This window comes from Ambystoma mexicanum, chromosome 10, assembly GCF_040938575.1.
Source record: "Ambystoma mexicanum isolate Mex_15411 chromosome 10, UKY_AmexF1_1, whole genome shotgun sequence".
Taxonomy (NCBI): domain Eukaryota; kingdom Metazoa; phylum Chordata; class Amphibia; order Caudata; family Ambystomatidae; genus Ambystoma; species Ambystoma mexicanum.
This window is the reverse complement of record NC_090932.1, coordinates 488,357,878-488,376,145: the sequence shown is the minus strand read 5'-3', so window position 1 is coordinate 488,376,145 and position 18,268 is coordinate 488,357,878.

Sequence of the window (18,268 nt, the reverse complement as noted above, 5' to 3'; positions counted from 1 at the left end):
AATGACTGTATTAGCTGTTTTGTTTCAACTTTTTTTACAAATTCTGCTAGAGATGGATGCTTATGTTGGACACTTTTATTTTCATTTGCTCTACTTTTGCGTTGCTTTCTACGTACTTGACTTTTGGTAGGCATTCTTTAGGGTCTGTTGAAAAAAATAAAGAATGTATGGGTCGGGGTGTTCTGCAATGTATGTGTGCTGTGTGCATGAGTATTTGAGTAAGATGATAAAGATGTATGTAATGGTGTGTGATTGTGCATTGGGAACTACAACTAGTAGGGATAGGTATTCTTGAATTTATGTATTACTAAACTGGGGTTCAGATGACAAAAAAAGTAAGCTAGTGGTGTGGAAAAGTACAAATAGTAAATCTAATGTATACAATTAAAACAGTTGTTTGTTCTACAATATGAACATTGTAGTGGTTCAGTTGGGTAATTTGTGTGTCCAAAAATAGGAATTTGTGGACCATTCTGGCTGTAAATCGCTGTTTAAGACATGGAGATTTTTGGACAAAATGGTACACAATCTCTATTTTTAGGCACAGAAATAGCTTGTGTTAACTTTTATAGTATGTTTGAGTAATAATACAAACATTATGGTGATATTCTACTTACTTTTTTTCTTAAATTAACAGGTAACTTCTTAGTTATTCTTTGTTCTTCGAATTCGGCTGCTTCTTTTCAGGAGACTGGACTTCACTGCAATTGTAAAAGCTTCAAATTAGTAACTTTGTTTGTATATAGTGCTGTTTTTAATTAAGATACTGATTTTTTTAATTTAAATCCTCAGTGCCTTTTTTAGACCATTAAACTAATTTACTTACATAAGATACATTGCATCAGTTCAGTACATATGATATGTTCTTAATGAACAAATTGTATTGAATGACTAACTGTAGCAAAAAAAAAACATCTTTACTATGTTTTGTGAAATTTATAATATACCAGTGAATACCACTATTTCTGTAACTAAGGTGTTCTAGGTAATAGCGCCTCAATGTCAGTAAATAGTATAAAGGTTTATAAGTGATAGTTGATTTTAGGAAATTGAAAAAAATACATTAAATTCATTTTACATATTACACAAGCTAAAAGTCTGTTTGAAAATGTGTTCATCTACTGTACAGAAAATATGCATACCTGAAGTTTGCGTTCATGCATATGGATATGCATGGAGCTGCAACTAGAAATCTTGGAGACTTGTACAGCATTTCTGGTAGATGGTGCTTGTCAATTATATGACACTTGTACTCAGAGAGATTCACAGTACATTTGCAGTGCTGATATATGATGATGCAGTTAGATGTAGAGGTCTTCAATGTGATTGGTGCATGGTCATGTGACTTCTTAGCTACATCCAATGAGGCAATGGCAGAGAGAGTGAAGTGGAAATGGTAGAAGGGCTGTTCATGTTACGATATGTCCACGGACATGGCGGTAGTTCGCGGACATCGGGAGTTACATCTGGGGATTTTTGGGTTCAGAAGTCATGCAAATGAGAATGAGTAATGAAAGTGATTGGTCAGGAAAGTTTAGTGGGTGTGTTTCTCATATACTGTTTTTGCTGAGAGAACAACAGATAGCTATGTCTGTGTATTTTAGGAAAAAGATTGTATGGATTTTGGGAGATTCATGGATGTATTGGTTGAAGGTGCATGCAGAAAGCTGTGGAGTAGCTGTAGATCTTGGATTCCCACATGTGGAAGTACACTGGCATGGAGTACGTCGAATGAAGTGGTTGGACTTGCTACCTCTATGTGCTACTTTGGAGACAGAGCAACATCCAGAAATAAATGTAATTCATTGTGGAGGGAACAGATTAGGACTGGAATTTTTTTTGCAATTTGCTATGAAAGAAGGACTTGGGAAGGTTATGGACATGTTTCCTAATTCTCAAGTGATATTTTCCCGGATTGCGCAGATACAAATGTGGCTTTGTTCTTCTTCGTTTGGTCCACAAATGGAAAAAGCAAGGCGCAATGTTAATACAGCTGTTTGTGCCTTTCTAAAAGATTTTGGCATTTCTTCTTTTCACAATGAAAATATTCTGTTTCGTAGTACAAACATTTTTCGCAAAGATGGAGTCCATCTTACTTATGGTGGCAATCAGATTTTTCTGAGAAATGTACAAAATGCATTGCGACCTTTTTTGGAATTACAACATCCATTTTGAAGTAGGTGTTAAGCATTTATAATTTTTGACTTACAAACACCTCCAAAGTCTCTTTTCAGAGCCACCACTTCCTCCCAGAGAAAATTGCAATGTTTGTGATAGGGTAGCAACCCAATTTTTTAAATGTTCGCGAACTGTCCGCGGACTTGGGCCCTGCTTCATTTATTTTCACTTATATTTTTTAACTGTGAAAGGCGGCTCTGAAAAGAGCCTTATTTTTCATAGATTTTTTGATATTTTGTATTTTCTTTGTTTTTTTATACACGACACACTAGGAGAGGAGGGGAAAGGAAGGTAAAGGGGGGGGACACCAACCACAGGGATAAGAAAGGGCGAGCTGAGAGAGGTAGATGTAGAGTGGGTTTTATTTGGGTAGTAAGCTGATCTTCTCGTGCTCTGAGACGATAGTCTCAAAAGCACTACGAAGTCGTTCCCCCCTGCAGAGTACTGTGTCACAGTACATACATACAACTGTGACCCTCGAAAGGTAAGGGTCATCAGCATTCTGTATGGCCTGTGAGGCAGCTTGAGGAAGACGCTGTCCCACAGAGGTGGTCCTTGTGGTGACAGGATCAGAAACAGAGGATGAAGTAGAGGAAATCAACCTGCTGCATTCTTCGCAAGGTACAACCCTGCGAATAGCCCCACAGTGAAATGACCTCAGGTGTCGCTTCAAAGTAGTGGTCCCAAAGCTGTACTTACCGTGCTTCCCGTGACTGAGCATCATTTTGCACTCATTGCAGGTAACACGGTTCGCACAAGCCTTAGGAACATTCCCATGAATGGTAAATAACCGCCACAGCCAAGACTCACGCCTAGTGCGGGTAGTAGGGATTTCCTCTACCTCATTCTCATCATCCTCTGCATCCTCACTTCTGTTCCCCTCTTCAGGCCCTTGGGGAGGTGGTGGTGGTGGAGGGGGTGGGGGTGGTGCTGAAGCAGGTGCAGCACCAGGTGGCAGTTCAGCAGCCAGGTATGCCATCTCGATGATGGTGTAATCTGCAGGTGGCAGCAAAAATCGCTGTGTTCTGAAGAATAGCCAGAAACACAATGAGAATAAGCTCTATGGCATGGTCTTTTATAGGGGTGCTTGTGCACGATCCGCGGACATGCGTGCTGTCTGCGGACAGATCGAACACAAAAAAAGTTTTAAAAGTTTCAAAAGGTATGTAAAAACTCAGGATTACTATGTGGGACTTCTGCCATGGTGAGAGTTTATTGAAAAATATTATGGATTAATTGAAAATGTACTTTTAATTTGTTCGTGGACACAAACAGTGTCCGCATTCAGAACACGCGATCAGCGTGGGCGCGGTCATATGACCATTCACGAACAAGTCCGCGAAGAAAGCGCATGTCCGCAGGACACCAAATGCACGGAGATTGGCTAGCGCATGCACGTTGATGTTCTACGGACACTGTTCGGGTCCTGAACTAATTAAAATTGCGTCACATGTGAAACGAACATTTCAGGACACCAATTGTGTTCTTAGAACAGTTTCAACTTGCTAGCAAACAGAACGGACAGGTATAGTGTTCTTTAAGACACCTCCATTTTCGTTTAATTACGAACAATTCAGGACACTGCGTGTGTTCTTAGACCAGTTTGAACTTGCTAGCGAACACTACGAATAGGTATAGTGTTCTTCAGGACACCTCCATTTTCGTTTACGTACAAACATTTCAGGACACCAATTTTGTTCTTATAACAGTTTAAACTTGATAGCGAACACTACGGACAGATATAGTGTTCTTTAGGACACTTTAATATTTTTTTTTTACGAACATTTCAGGACACCGTGTGTGTTCTTAGAATAGTTTCATCTTGCTAGCGAACAGTACGAACAGGTACAGTGTTCTTCAGGACACCTCCATTTTCGTTTATTTACAAACATTTCAGAACACCTGCACTGTCCGCAGACACCTACATTGTTTTAAAAAAAAAAAAAACTATTTACAACACAATATAAAAATTAAACTTTATTTAACATATATTAATAATTTATGACAGAGAAGGTGAGGCAGAAACAGAAACAAAAACAGGAGAATTAGGGGTTTCAACATGATTGTTATTAGGTGAAGAAGGGATGGAAGTCTCATCAAAATGTTTTGGGTTATGGAGAGGGTTTGAGGATAATTGACTGGGATATGGTGAGGAGGGACACGTAATAAGTTTTCAAATTATTAAAATTAGTCAACAATAAATCCATTTTTTCTTCTATACTGTGAAAAGTGTTATCCATAACAGGTTTTTCTGAAGTATTTTCTATTTTGGTATGCTCTGTACAAAAAAAATATATATATGATAAATGTATACAAAATAATAATAATTAAATGGTTTATATTATAAAGTTTTTACCATTAGTTTCACTATCTTGTGACATTTCTTGATGTGGGAAATGCTCCTCTAGCCATTCTAGAGTACTAGACATTTCTGTGAGAGAAAAAAAAAAGATAATATATTTTTTTTTATCTAATACAGAAAGTTTATAAATATATGAATACAATTAAGTACACTTACTATTTCAGGTAAGATATGTCCTAGGTACTCAGTGGGTCTGCTCTTGTTCTCAGTTCTGTCGTGTTTGTGATGTAATTATGTTGCAAGCCAATGTATCTTGTGGTATATTCCATCTTAGAACATAGTGCATTTAAATGAATAGTTAGTGTGTTGTATATATGGGTTACATTTCTTATGTATTAGTACATATAATGTGTGTGTGCGCTCCTTTTTGAATTTGTTAAATGTTCCTATGTTATGATATAACAATCAAACATACCCCCCCAGAGTTTTTACGTAGTGGTACAGTTCTTCGAACATGTTCGCGAACATTAAATGAGTTCGCGGACATCAAGTACAGTAGAAGAGATTCAGTCAGTTCCATATGACATGTATATAAAGTGAAAGTCATTATTGTTAAGTTGCACTACTAAAAACCTATGAAATTCAGTGAAAAAACTTTGTTAAATGGACGTTATTGTTAAGTTGCATTACTAAAAACCTAAGAAATTCAGTGAAAAAACGTTGTTAAAGGGACGTATTTGGTTAGGTTGCACTACTAAAAACCTATGAAATTCAGTGAAAAAACGTTGTTAAAGGGACGTTATGGTTAAGTTGCGCTACTAAAAACCTATGAAATTCAGTGAAAAAACTTTGTCAAAGGGACGTTATGGTTCCAAGTAAAACCGAAAAACCCTTGAAATTCGCCAGTTATGGTAAGCTAAGCAACCATAACTCGCGCCACCACCGTGCACTGCTAAGACTAACACCCAGGACATCAAAGATGACATCACAAATGTCATTGATGACATCACTGGTGACATCACATGTGTATGTATTTTTCATGAAATATGTGTACAAGGGATTCTTATTATAATGTTGCGAAACAAGTGTCAAGGATCATTGCAATAAATATCATACCCTAATTAGCGCATTGAACGATGCATTGATATAAATAGCATTCTATTATGGGGTTCTATCTAGTATACTAAGCTACTCATACAGAAACATAACATTGTGTGCAGTGTAGAAGATGAAGGTATAATATTTGTAATGTTAATATGTTGAATAATGCAATGATAATTGTTTTCTTAATAGATTTTTGTGTACTGTGAAATATGTAATAGGTAGCTAATAAAACACATGTATTACATAATTGCATTACTATAGACAAAACACAAAGACACAGGAACACATACCAATATGGGTATATACAGGGAAAGTGAAGTTAGCAAAAAAGCACAAGTAGTAGCAGAAACAATTCATAATTTAACTGATTATTTTCATGCAAATAAATGATTGCTCTCTTTCAAAGCTGCTATTTACCCTAGGTATATGTATCACTTGATGTGATTGGACCCTAAGGAAAGTAGTGTGAGTACAATGTATACAAATATGACCATATACAGGGAAAGTACAGCCATAAAAAAAAACAACAGAACTATCAGAAAGTGCTCATAAGTCTATTGATTATCTTTATGCACAAAAAGGATTGCTGTCTTTCAAGCTTGTGCCTTCCCGTATGTATATGTTTCATATGATGTGACTGGACTCTAAGGGAATTACTGTAAGAACCTACTTGAAGGATACGTCTACAAATAAAATAACATTTTTAGTTTCTGACTGTTACTGAAGAAAACCATGTGGCCTAGATATGTCAGCAAAAGAAAAAAGAGTGAGCCAGACATGTGATGTCATCAGTTATGTCATCAATGACATTTGTGATGTCATCTTTGATGTCCTGGGTGTTAGTCTTGTAGTACACGGTGGTGGCGCAAGTTATGGTTGCTTAGCTTACCATAACTGGCGAATTTCAAGGGTTTTTCGGTTTTACTTGTAACCATAACGTCCCTTTGACAAAGTTTTTTCACTGAATATATATATATATATATATATATATATATATATATATATATATATATATATATATATATATATATATATATATATATTACACAGCCATGGTAGTGGATAAATTGCTAATCCCATAGGAAGAGGACTTTTTGGGTGGCTTATAACTTCGCTCTCCCTGCACGAATCCTCACCAAACTTTGCAAAGAAAGTATATAGCCCACTCTGATTTTTTTTGTTGCAAAGTTTGGTGAGGTTTGGTCCAGGGAGGGAAAAGTTATAGGGGGGTCCCAAAATTTCTTTTATCCCCATAGACTTAAAGGGGGAAAACTTTGTGCAGGCATACTACACAAACCGCTGGACGGATTTTCACCAAATTTGCGGCAGGAGGCTTGGTCCTGAAAGCGTGCTTTTGTAATTTTGGTGAAAATCCGTCCAGTAGTTTTCTGTAAAATGATCAAAAAGTAGGTCTAAAAAAATTAGTGATATCTATATCCGCTCTGCAGAGACACTTCCCTGTTCGCTCGGCGGGCAGGACACTGATTGGCTAGTCGGCTCGCATCATTTCCGCGGACACGCAACGTGTCCGCCGATTGGCTGGAGTGAGGCGTGATGTGCGTCAGATTGTTCCGATGCACCCGCCATCCTGGATCCGACGACAGTGTGGCGGCGAACAGAGGCGAAATGCAGTTTTGGGGAGTGTTTTGATGTGCAAGAGTGGTTGAGGAGGTTTGGGGAGTAAGAGATGGGTGAAATACTGAATGGGCCTCATTACGACCTCGGCGGTAGCCATGTGCTATTGACGGCATGTCTGCCGCCGAAATCGCGTCCGGGTCCTCAGAATAAGGAATTACCGGGCCATTCCGAGTTCAGAAGGCCCGGTAATTCCTTTCTCCAAGGACCCGGACCCGGTCCTTCCCCATTCCCATTTCAGCCCCCACAGGGCTGAATGGGAATGGGAGAGGGAGCAAACAACGGGCCATTATGAGTTGGCCCGTTGTTTGCTCCCTCTTCCCCTCGCGGGACCGGGTAAGCACGCCTGGTTTAACCAGGCGTTGCTTCCTGGGTCCCGCAAGGGGACCTCGTATTGAGGCGGTACGGGGTAAACGGCGCCGGCACCTTTTACGGTGCCGTTTAACCCATACGGCCAGGGTCGTAATGAGGCCCTATGTGTTTAGGTGGCAGGTGCATCTGATATATTCGCCATGCCCGCGCTGTCCGGGATGTTCTTAATTAGTGAAAATGAGGGGTGTCCTAAGGATAGTATTCTCATCCGTGCTGTGCGCAGGCAAGTTGAAACTGTTCTAAGTACACGCGCGTTATCAGCAGACATTAAAATTGACTATATGCTGCAGTTAAAATGTTTGATTCTATGGTTGTGATACTGAGTTATAAGCCACCATGGGTGTGATATGCTGCGGTGGTTGTGGCCAGGACCTAGAGTCTTGGGTGCATGGCCGAAGGGCGTAGGCCATACACCCAAGACTCTAGGCCATGGCCATGACCACCGCAGCATATCACACCCATAGATTACACCCATAGAATTGAATATCTATCAGGTGGTTGTGGGCAGGGCTTAGAGTCTTGGTTACATGGACAAAGGCCATGCACCCAAGACTGAAGTTATATAAACTGAAGTTATAAGCCACCATGGGTGTGATATGCTGCGGTGGTTGTGGGCAGGGCCAAAGTCTTGGGTGCATGACCAAAGGTCATGCACCCGAGACCTAAGTTATAAGTAATGAAGTTATAAGCCACCATGGGTGTGATATGCTGCGGTGGTTTGCTTTGAAAGCGTCTTCATAGGAGTCATAGTTATCTAGTATTTCTTCTTCTTTTCTCCATGGTTTAAAAAGTTGTAGCAGGGACATGTAATATAGTTCTTTCTGTTGAGGAGTTTTTAATGACAATTTGATATGATGAATTAAGCTTCGTTTGGTAAGTTTCACTAAGCTGCCTTCACAATCTGTCACTCTATATCTACCTTTTGTTCATCGGGTTCTCGGGTTCTATATTATTTTTGTTTAGAAAGTTTTGGGCTATGTGGTATAGACACATGGGGTCTCATTACGAGAATGGAGGTAGCCATGGAGCTATTAGCTCCATGGCGGCCTCCGTTCCGAGCTCCATTACCGGGTTCCTGCAATGGGGATTTACCGGGTTACTCCGACATAGGAGGACCCGGTAATTTCTCCTTACAGGAACCCATCCCCATTCCCATTTGAGCCCCGTAGGGCTCAATGGGAATGGGGAGGGAGGTAATAACAGACAGATTACATCTGGCCCATGATAGCCTCCTTCTTCCGCTCGCGGGGCCCGGAAAGCATGCCTAGTTTTACCAGGCGTGTGATCCGGATCACACGATGGGAAGCTCGTAATCGGCGCTCCCGGCGTTCCGTACCAGCCCACTTCATTACGGGAGCGCCCGCCTTATAATGAGGCCCATGTTTCGGGTAGTATGTGTCCAGTGAATTGTTTTTCATAATGTCTTGGCTGTGGGATTATTTTTGTCTATTGTTTCTATGTCCTCATATGATTTGAGAACTTTTTTTCTAGATTTAGCAGGACCAAGACTTAGCCATACTATATGTTCAGATTTTCCATACAAAGAAGTACTGGTTAAATGATCTGCAGCTTCATAGGAGCCACATCCTCTATGAGAGACCATTTTTATGCCTAAGATGTACAATTTCAGAGATAGTGTTTTGTCTGATGATAGGTCATTCCAGAGGTCTTGAAGCTCAGTTTTTTTCTGCTTTTGAAAAGTAGGCTGTAACATATTGTGCAACTGCAGTGGAATTGTCTGCAATGTACTGCACATATATGTTTGCATTCCATAAGAGAGCAATGATTGCATTGTAATCATTGATATATTTTGATTCTTCTGTTCTTTTTATGCAATACGTGTTCTTAGGTGATTTACCTGTAACACTATGTCTAACTGAAGACATGAAGTTGTTCACTTCACCTGTTTATGTAAGTGGTCTAGGGAAACCAAAGTGGCATTTGGTGTAGTATTTCCCTTTGTTTTTGTATTTGTGACGACAATATTTGCCATATTTGTGTCTTTGAAATTGTACAATTTATGCAAGAAGGTCACAATGTCTCGTTTGTGAATGGATTTCACAAGTGACATATTTTTGGATGAACTGCAAAACAGTGGCATCACTGTCCTGACCAAATTTAGGAGCATCTTTAATCCATAAAAGCATGTGGATATGTGGTGCTCCTCTGGCTTGGCATTCTTTTCGCCAAAAGAAGTGTTGCAGTTCTCCGAGGGGAGGAACAGTTTTATTACAAATAAAGTGTAGCATAGCAATGAAACGATGGTGGAAATATCTTGAAACATTAACAGGATCTAGAGAGCAAGGTTCTCCAGGTGTTACTATATCTATGTTTGTTTTATTTTTTGTTTGATATGCATAGGAAATCATGTAAATCTTCCCATATATATTCTGCACAACTTAATGTAACAAACCAAGTGGGTGGGCCAAGGTTTCTTATCATACAACGTACATCTCAGTGACGACGGAACCAGTACTCTTTTGTACCACACATGTTTGAAAACAGATTTGTAATGCTTGATTGTAAAACATCTCTTTTTCTTGCACTTTTTGTATTAATTCCGTAGATGACATATTTTGAAAGTGGGTTCCTGATTTCAATATGTGTGCAACTCCGTAACATAGAGTTGCTAGTTCACTTTCAAAGAGTAGGTGGAATATGTATTCCACATTTTGTCTAAATCTGGGATCTTCAGAATACATTTGTAATAAGCGGTATTCTGATGCTGTTGTCTGAGTGGGTCTATCATTATATCTTCCTCCTTTGCCAGTAGGAAATAGTAGAGGAAAAGCATGTGCTTCTATACTTTTTTGCCATATGTTCATTGGTGATACCTTGGTTTGTCGCATTTGGTACATTTCTAGTGCATCATTTATGGTGTCATTAGAGTGTAATGGATGAATTGTAAAATGGTCTAAAATATTGGATACTTTAGCAGGATCCAGAAGTTCAAATTGACCAGTTTCTGGTGACTCTTGAATTATTTCAGTTGTTTCCCTTAAGTTTTCATCAATATTTATTTCTTTGTAGTATTCATTATTGACTTTTAGATATTGCAAGACTTGTCTAAGTTTATGTAAGTCTACGAGTTGTTGCCAAATTGTTTTGTCTTTTGTTGGTAGACCATTTACTAAGACAATTAAAGATTGCTCTATTGGACGTTGCACTCCCAGAGTGTGCACATTTTCTTTCAGATCTAATGGGAAATAAACTACTTTTCCACAAATGCCTTTCACCAATTCAGAGGGAGGTAATTTTGCTGTTTTTGGTTCAAGGCATACTATTGCTTCAAATGGGTGCACTGTTTGGATTATGATGCTCGCATATAAATTGAGTTGTTCGAGGGGTTTTGGTAGTGGGAATAATTCCAAGTTATTTGTGATAGCACGTGAAGGAGTTTGGTTGTTGTTATTTTTTGTTGTGCAGTAACTTTAAAGTATTAAGGGGTCAGCTATTTCGTATTTGTTTTCTGCTACAAGGTAGAGAGCTAATTCAAACTATTTGGAATCTTCATTGTCTTCTATTTTGTATGTTAGGTCTATAGTTTTTTTGTTACTTTCGTAAAAATGTCTGTGGCAACACACATGGACATGGTTTGGTACTTCAGCAGATGTACTTTTACATTTTAGTATTTCTTTTTTGTATGTGTGTAGTAGAAGGTTGCCATGTGCAGAATTGTTGCTAGTCTGTTGTAAAGCTATTGCATTTTGTAAGTGGCTTTCACTTCCAAACTATTTTCTCTGGATACTTTCGATTTCTTCTTGTAGGTCTTTGGGTGTACCATGTCGATGAGTGTTATTTAAATTGGCTAGTTCTAAAGCAGACTTTTAGCATATTAGAGTTTATAGACTAGATTTCTTATAGTTCAATGATGTGTTGATATCATTTTGATATCATGGAAGGTCCGAGCAGTATTTCTTGTTCCATTATGGTATTATTCATTTTTTCATAACCTCGTCCACTGCTATGGATGGCAATTGTGTTTTTTTGGTTTTTGTTTGTATGCTTCTTCATTAAAATATGGTTCTGTGATTGTGGTGTAAGAAGTTATTTTTGTTGACATTCTGTTTATTGAGAAGTATTTTTGTAGTTTAGTAGTTAGTTTTGTTAGTGGTTTCATCCTGTTTAAAACTAAAATTAATAACTTCCTTTTGAGAAGGATTGCACTGTCTATGAGAGCTTCTAGGATTCATTTTCTACGGTAGGTTTTAAGGGTTGTGCATGATTTCTCTCCTGTGTTTATGAGATTCTGAAGGTTTCTGTGGTGGACCATTTTTGCTAAAATACTTTGTTTGGTATGGTTACTTGCTAGTATATCAAGATTTATAGGAGCAGTTTTAGCAGTAGTGGTAGTCTCATTCTCGTTAAGCATTTTTTGTTTTGTTTTACATTTTGATAGAGGAGGCAAAGTTTCTGTACTAGAAGCTTGTTTTGTTTTGCTAAATGACTGTATTAGCTGTTTTGTTTGAACGTTTTGTACAAACTCTGGTAGAGATAGATGCTTATTTTGGACACTTATTTTCATTTGCCCTACCAATGCGTTGCTTTTTACGGACTTGCTTTTTGGTAGGCATTCTTTGGGGTCTGTTGAAAAGAAAAGAATGTATGGGTTTGGCCGTTTTGCAATGTATGTGTGCTATGTGCATGAGTGTGTGAGTATGATGGGAAAGATGTATGTGGTGGTGTGTGATTGTGCATTGGGCAGTTACAATGAGTAGGGAAGGCTATTCTTGTATTTGTTTGTTACTATACTGGGGTTCAAATGACAGTAGAAAGTAAGCTAGTGGTGAGGAGAAGCATTAATACTAAATTTAATGGTGTAGAATTAAAACAGTTCTTTGTTCTGCAATACTAACATTCTAGGGGCTGAGTTATGTCATTTGTGTGCCGAAAAATGGGGATTCGTGTGCCATTCTGCCTGCAAATCCCTGTTTAACAAATGGGGATTTGTGGGCAGAATGGTTCAGAAATTGCTGTTTTTTTTGGTGCGCAAATTACATAAATGAACCACATAGTGTCTTTGAGGAACAGTAAGAATATACTTACTCTTTTTTTTGTGGAATCGGATATATTGTTTGTAGTTTAGATGCTACTGATTTTCAGGAGGGTGGTCTTCACTGCAATTTTAAAAGAAAGAAGTTAGTAATTTTGTGTATTTATAGCACTGATGTTAATGTAGATGCTGATTTTTATGTTTTTATGGTAGTATTCTTGTTTGATATATGAACATAGTGTATGCATGCGTTTCATTTGACTATGTGCAGCATTTATATTTTATTTACAATATGTTAGTTCAACATGCTTTGCAAATGAGTAAAATTCTAAGTGCATGATATTCACTTGGTTTTTTAAAGCTGTGTTGTAGATAGCAGACAGGTTTAGAAGTGATAATTGATAATAGTAGATGGGAAAAATTTCAATAAGTTCATTTTATAGGTAGACATGCCAACAATTGTGAGCCCCAGAGACGGAGATTTCAGCACAGCAATCAGCAACATTTATTTTTCTCATAGGATTGCATTGGGATTGGCATTGGGATTGGCATAAATTTAGGTGGGCGACAGTAAAAAATGGTGCAATTTTGCAATGAAAAATCGGGAGTCTCACGCCTAAATCGGGAGAGTTGGCATGTATGTATAGGTTATGCGGGAGACAGTAAAAAATAGTGCAATTTTTATATGAAAAATCAGGAGTCTCACGCTTAAATCGGGAGCATTGGCATGTATGTATTGGCTATGCAGGTTTAGTGGCATTACTCTGTTTATATGAATACATAAGAGTTGTACATGTACTCTGAATAAAATATGCATATCTGTAGTTTGTAGTCATGCATGTGGATATGCATGGAGCGGTAAGTAGAAATCTTCGAGACTTGTAAAGTAGTTTTTGTAGTAGGTGCTTTCCAATGATATGAGACTTGTACTCAGAGTGATCAACAGTACACTTTAAGTGCAGAACTCTGATGATGGAGTTAGATATAGAGGTCTTGGATGTGATTGGTGGATGGTTGTGTGACTGCTTAGCTGTATCCTATGAGGGAATGGCACCGAGAGTGATGTGGAAACGGTAGAAGGGCTGGCTAAGAGATACGTTCCGTGCGGACATCACGGCTGTCCGTGGGTAGGGCATGCCTCATCCGGGGTTTTCAGCAAATCCAGTATGGAAAGGGGACTGTAGAATCAGCCAATCAGATGCTGACGTTGTGGATTTGTGTAGAAAGAGAGTGTGTGGAGTGAAGATGGCAGAGGTGGAGAAAGTCAGGGTGGTGGTGCTCGGAGATATGTTTGTCCATGGTTTACATCAGTATTCTCTATGCAGGCATGTGGCAAACGATTTCTATGTTAAAGGAGTGGAGGTGGCGTGGAGTGCTGTGCCTGTAGAGGCAATTCTCCAAGTTTGTGAAGATATGCATAGGATGAACAGTCTTCATCTGGTAGTTTTTCACTATGGTGCTTTCCATTTGGGCTACATGAGTGCCCCAACTTTGTTGGCAGATTTGGAACAGTTGCTTAAAGGAATAATGAACATACTTCCATATGCAAAAGTAATTTTTCCTGGTTTACTACCTTGGGCAATATGGGACAATAGTTCTGTTTTTTTCCTCAGCAAAACATTGCTAGGTGTGCAATCAATCGAGGCATGCGTGCTTTCATGCTTAGATCTGATATGTTTTTCTGTAACAATGAGAATATTGATTCGAGTAATGCTGTTTATTTTAAAGAAAATGGTGTTTCTTTATCTTTTTTTGGGAAATGCCATGCTGTTTTGGAATGTAAGGGTTGCTTTGGAGAAGGTTATGTGAATATTTTAGTGGTAAAGTAAGAAGAAAAAAAAAGATACAAAATAACAGGTGTCTGTGAGGCATCTACAAAAAAAACAAAAAAACGTCTCTTTTCAGAGCCCACCTCAAAGGGGAAATGGGGCACACTATTTAAATGTACATTCACCACAGTCAGATCTTCGATATGTTCGTGGACATGGTGGTAGTCTGCGGACAGTGCGTATTACATATGGGGATTCTGGAGTGGACAGGCATCTAAATGAGAATGAGCGGAGCTAGGGATTGGTCAGTAAAGTTTACTGTGTGTGTTGTGTAAGGAGAAATGTTGTCAGAACTTCTTTTTCCTGAGAGAAGAACATTTAGCTATGGCTGTGTGTTTCCGAAAACAGATTATCTGGATTTTGGGAGACTCATGGATACATTGGTTGGAGGTGCATGCAGAACGTTGTGGAGTAGCTGCAGATCTTGGATACCCTCATGTGGAAGTGCACTTGCATGGAGTGCGTGGAATGAAATGGCTTGACTTGGTACCTCTCTGTGCTACTTTAGAGACAGGGCATCATCCAGACATAATTATAATTCATTGTGGAGGGAGCAGTTTTGGACATGTGTCTGGAATTTCTTTGCAATTTGCAATGAAAGAAGGACTTGAGAAGGTCATGGACATGTTTCCAAATTCCCAAGTATTTTTTTCTCGTATTGCGCAAAGACAAATGTGGCAGTGTTCTTCTTCATTTGGTCCACAAATGGAGAAAGCGAAGAACAATGTCAATAAGGCTGTTTGTGCCTTTCTAAGAGATGTTGGCATGTCCTCTTTTCACAATGAAAATATTATGTTTCGTAGCACATACATTTTTCACAGAGATGGAGTCCATCTCACATATGCTGGCAATCAGATATTTCTGAGAAATGTACAAAATGCATTGCAACCTTTTTTGGAATTATAGTAATCGATTTTGCAGTAGATGTTGACGATTCCAAGTTTTTGAAACACACAAAAACACCACCAAAAGGCTCTTTTCAGAGCCACCACTTCCTCCCAGAGAAAAATGCATTGGTTTTGCTAGGGCAGCACCCCAAAATTGTATCTGTCCTAGGACTGTCTGCGGACTTTCAATAAATATGCTGGGCCCTGCACTGTTTATTTGACATTTCTAGTTTTAACCTGTGAAAGGCGACTCTGAAAAGAGCCTTTTTTTTGGATTTGTGTTGTTTTCTTTTCTTTTTTTTTTTACACACGACACACTCAGAGAGGAGGGGAAAGGAGAGTAAGGAAGGGACACCGCCCACAGGGATAAGAAAGGGCAGGTGGAGAGAGGAAGATGTAGGGTGGGCCTTATTTAGGTAGGTAGCAGGTCTTCTGGTGGTCCGTGACCGTAGTCTCGAAAGCACTTTGAAGACTCTCCCCGCTGCAGAGTACTGTGTCACAATACATACACAATATTGTGAACCTCGAAAGGTAAGGGTCAACAGCATCGCGAATGGCCTGTGAAGCAGTTGGAGGGATGCACTCTCCCACAGGAGTGTCTCTTGTGGTGAGAGGAGCGGAAACAGAGGATGCTATAGAGCAGGGGTGCACAACTGATTTTGACAGAGGGCCGAAAGTACCTTACATGAGGGCTATAGTGGGCCGAAAAGTAAAAGTGGGCGGGGCGGTAGGCGGGACATGTCAGGAGGCTTTTTCAACCACCAATTTGTATTAAACACATGGAAAAAAATATGTTTTTGAGGGGTAATGATTTTTATTGCATTTCAAACTTACATTTTGTACTACACATTTTCCATTGCTATCATTTATTTCGATTTAGTTATTGTATATCGTCTGTTTAATTAAATTATATATATTTTATTGACCCTTGATTGGACATTCCGTTATTTTGGACTGCTATAGTTTGCTGTTTGGGTTACCCAAGAGGAGTATGGCCTTCGTTGAGTCAGGTTTCCTCAAAAAAGCAAAGGATGTACATCTCCTAACTGTACCTGTTTTAGCTTTATTATTGAGTTCACTCTTTGAGTGCAACACTATGCCCCATGGCTCCCATCCCCAACCAAACACTATGCCCCATGGCCCCCTTGCCCCCAACCAAACACTATGCCCCATGGCTCCCATCCCCAACCAAACACTATGCCCCATGGCCCCCTCACCCCCAACCAAACACTATGCCCTATGGGCCCCTCACCCCCAACCAAACACTATGCCCCATGGCTCCCACCCCAACCAAACACTATGCCCCATGGCCCCCACCCCCAACCAAACACTATGTCCCCTGTCCCTCACCCCCCAAGCAAACACTATGCCCCATGGCCCCCTCACCCCCAACCAAACACTATGCCCCATGGCTCCCTCACTCCCATAACCCCCAACCAAACACTATGCCCCATGGCTCCCACCTCCAACCAAACACTATGCCCCCTGTCCCTCACCCCCCAAGCAAACACTATGCCCCCTGTCTCTCACCCCAACCAAACACTATGCCCCATGGCCTCCTCACCCCCAACCAAACCCTATGCCCAATGGCTCCCATCCCCAACCAAACACTATGCCCCATGGGCCCCTCACCCCCAACCAAAACACTATGCCCCATGGCTCCCACCCCAACCCAACACTATGCCCCATGGTCCCCACCCCCAACCAAACACTATGCCCCTTGTCCCTCACCCCCCAAGCAAACACTATGCCCCCTGTCCCTCACCCCCAACCAAACACTATGCCCAATGGCCCCCTCACCCGCAACCAAACACTATGCCCCATGGCCCCCTCACCCCCAACCAAACACTATGCCCCATGGCTCCCATCCCCAACCAAACACTATGCCCCATGGGCCGCTCACCCCCAACCAAACACTATGCCCCATGGCTCCCACCCCAACCAAACACTATGCCCCATGGCCCCCATCCCCAACCAAAAACTATGCCCCCTGTCCCTCACCCCCCAAGCAAACACTATGCCCCCTGTCCCTCACCCCCAACCAAACACTATGACCCATGGCCCCCTCACCCCCAACCAAACACTATGCCCCATGGCCCCCTCACTCCCCTAACCCCCAACCAAACACTATGCCCCATGGCTCCCACCTCCAACCAAACACTATGCCCCCTGTCCCTCACCCCCCAAGCAAACACTATGCCCCCTGTCTCTCACCGCCAACCAAACACTATGCCCCATGGCTCCTTCACCCCCAACCAAACACTATGCCCCATGGCTCCCATCCCCAACCAAACACTATGCCCCATGGGCCCCTCACCCTCAACCAAACACTATGCCCCATGGCTCCCACCCCAATCAAACACTATGCCCCATGGCCCCCACCCCCAACCAAACACTATGCCCCCTGTCCCTCACCCCCCAAGCAAACTCTATGCCCCCTGTCCCTCACCCCCAACCAAGCACTATGCCCCATGGCCCCCTCACCCCCAACCAAACACTATGCCCCATGGCCCCCTCACTCCCCTAACCCCCAACCAAACACTATGCCCCATAGCCCCCACCCCCAACCAAACACTATGCCCCCCGTCCCTCACCCCCCAAGCAAACACTATGCCCCCTGTCCCTCACCCCCAACCAAACACTATGCCCCATGCCCCCCTCACCCCCAACCAAACACTTTGCCCCATGGCCCCCTCACTCCCCTAAGCCCCAACCAAACACGATGCCCCATGGCTCCCACCTCCAACCAGCACTATGCCCCCTGTCCCTCACTCCCCAAGCAAACACTATGTCCCCTGTCTCTCACCGCCAACCAAACACTATGCCCCATTGCCCCCTCACCCCCAACCAAACACTATGCCCCATGGCTCCCATCCCCAACCAAACACTATGCCCCATGGCCCCCTCACCCCCAACCAAACACTATGCCCCATGGGCCCCTCACCCCCAACCAAACACTATGCCCCCT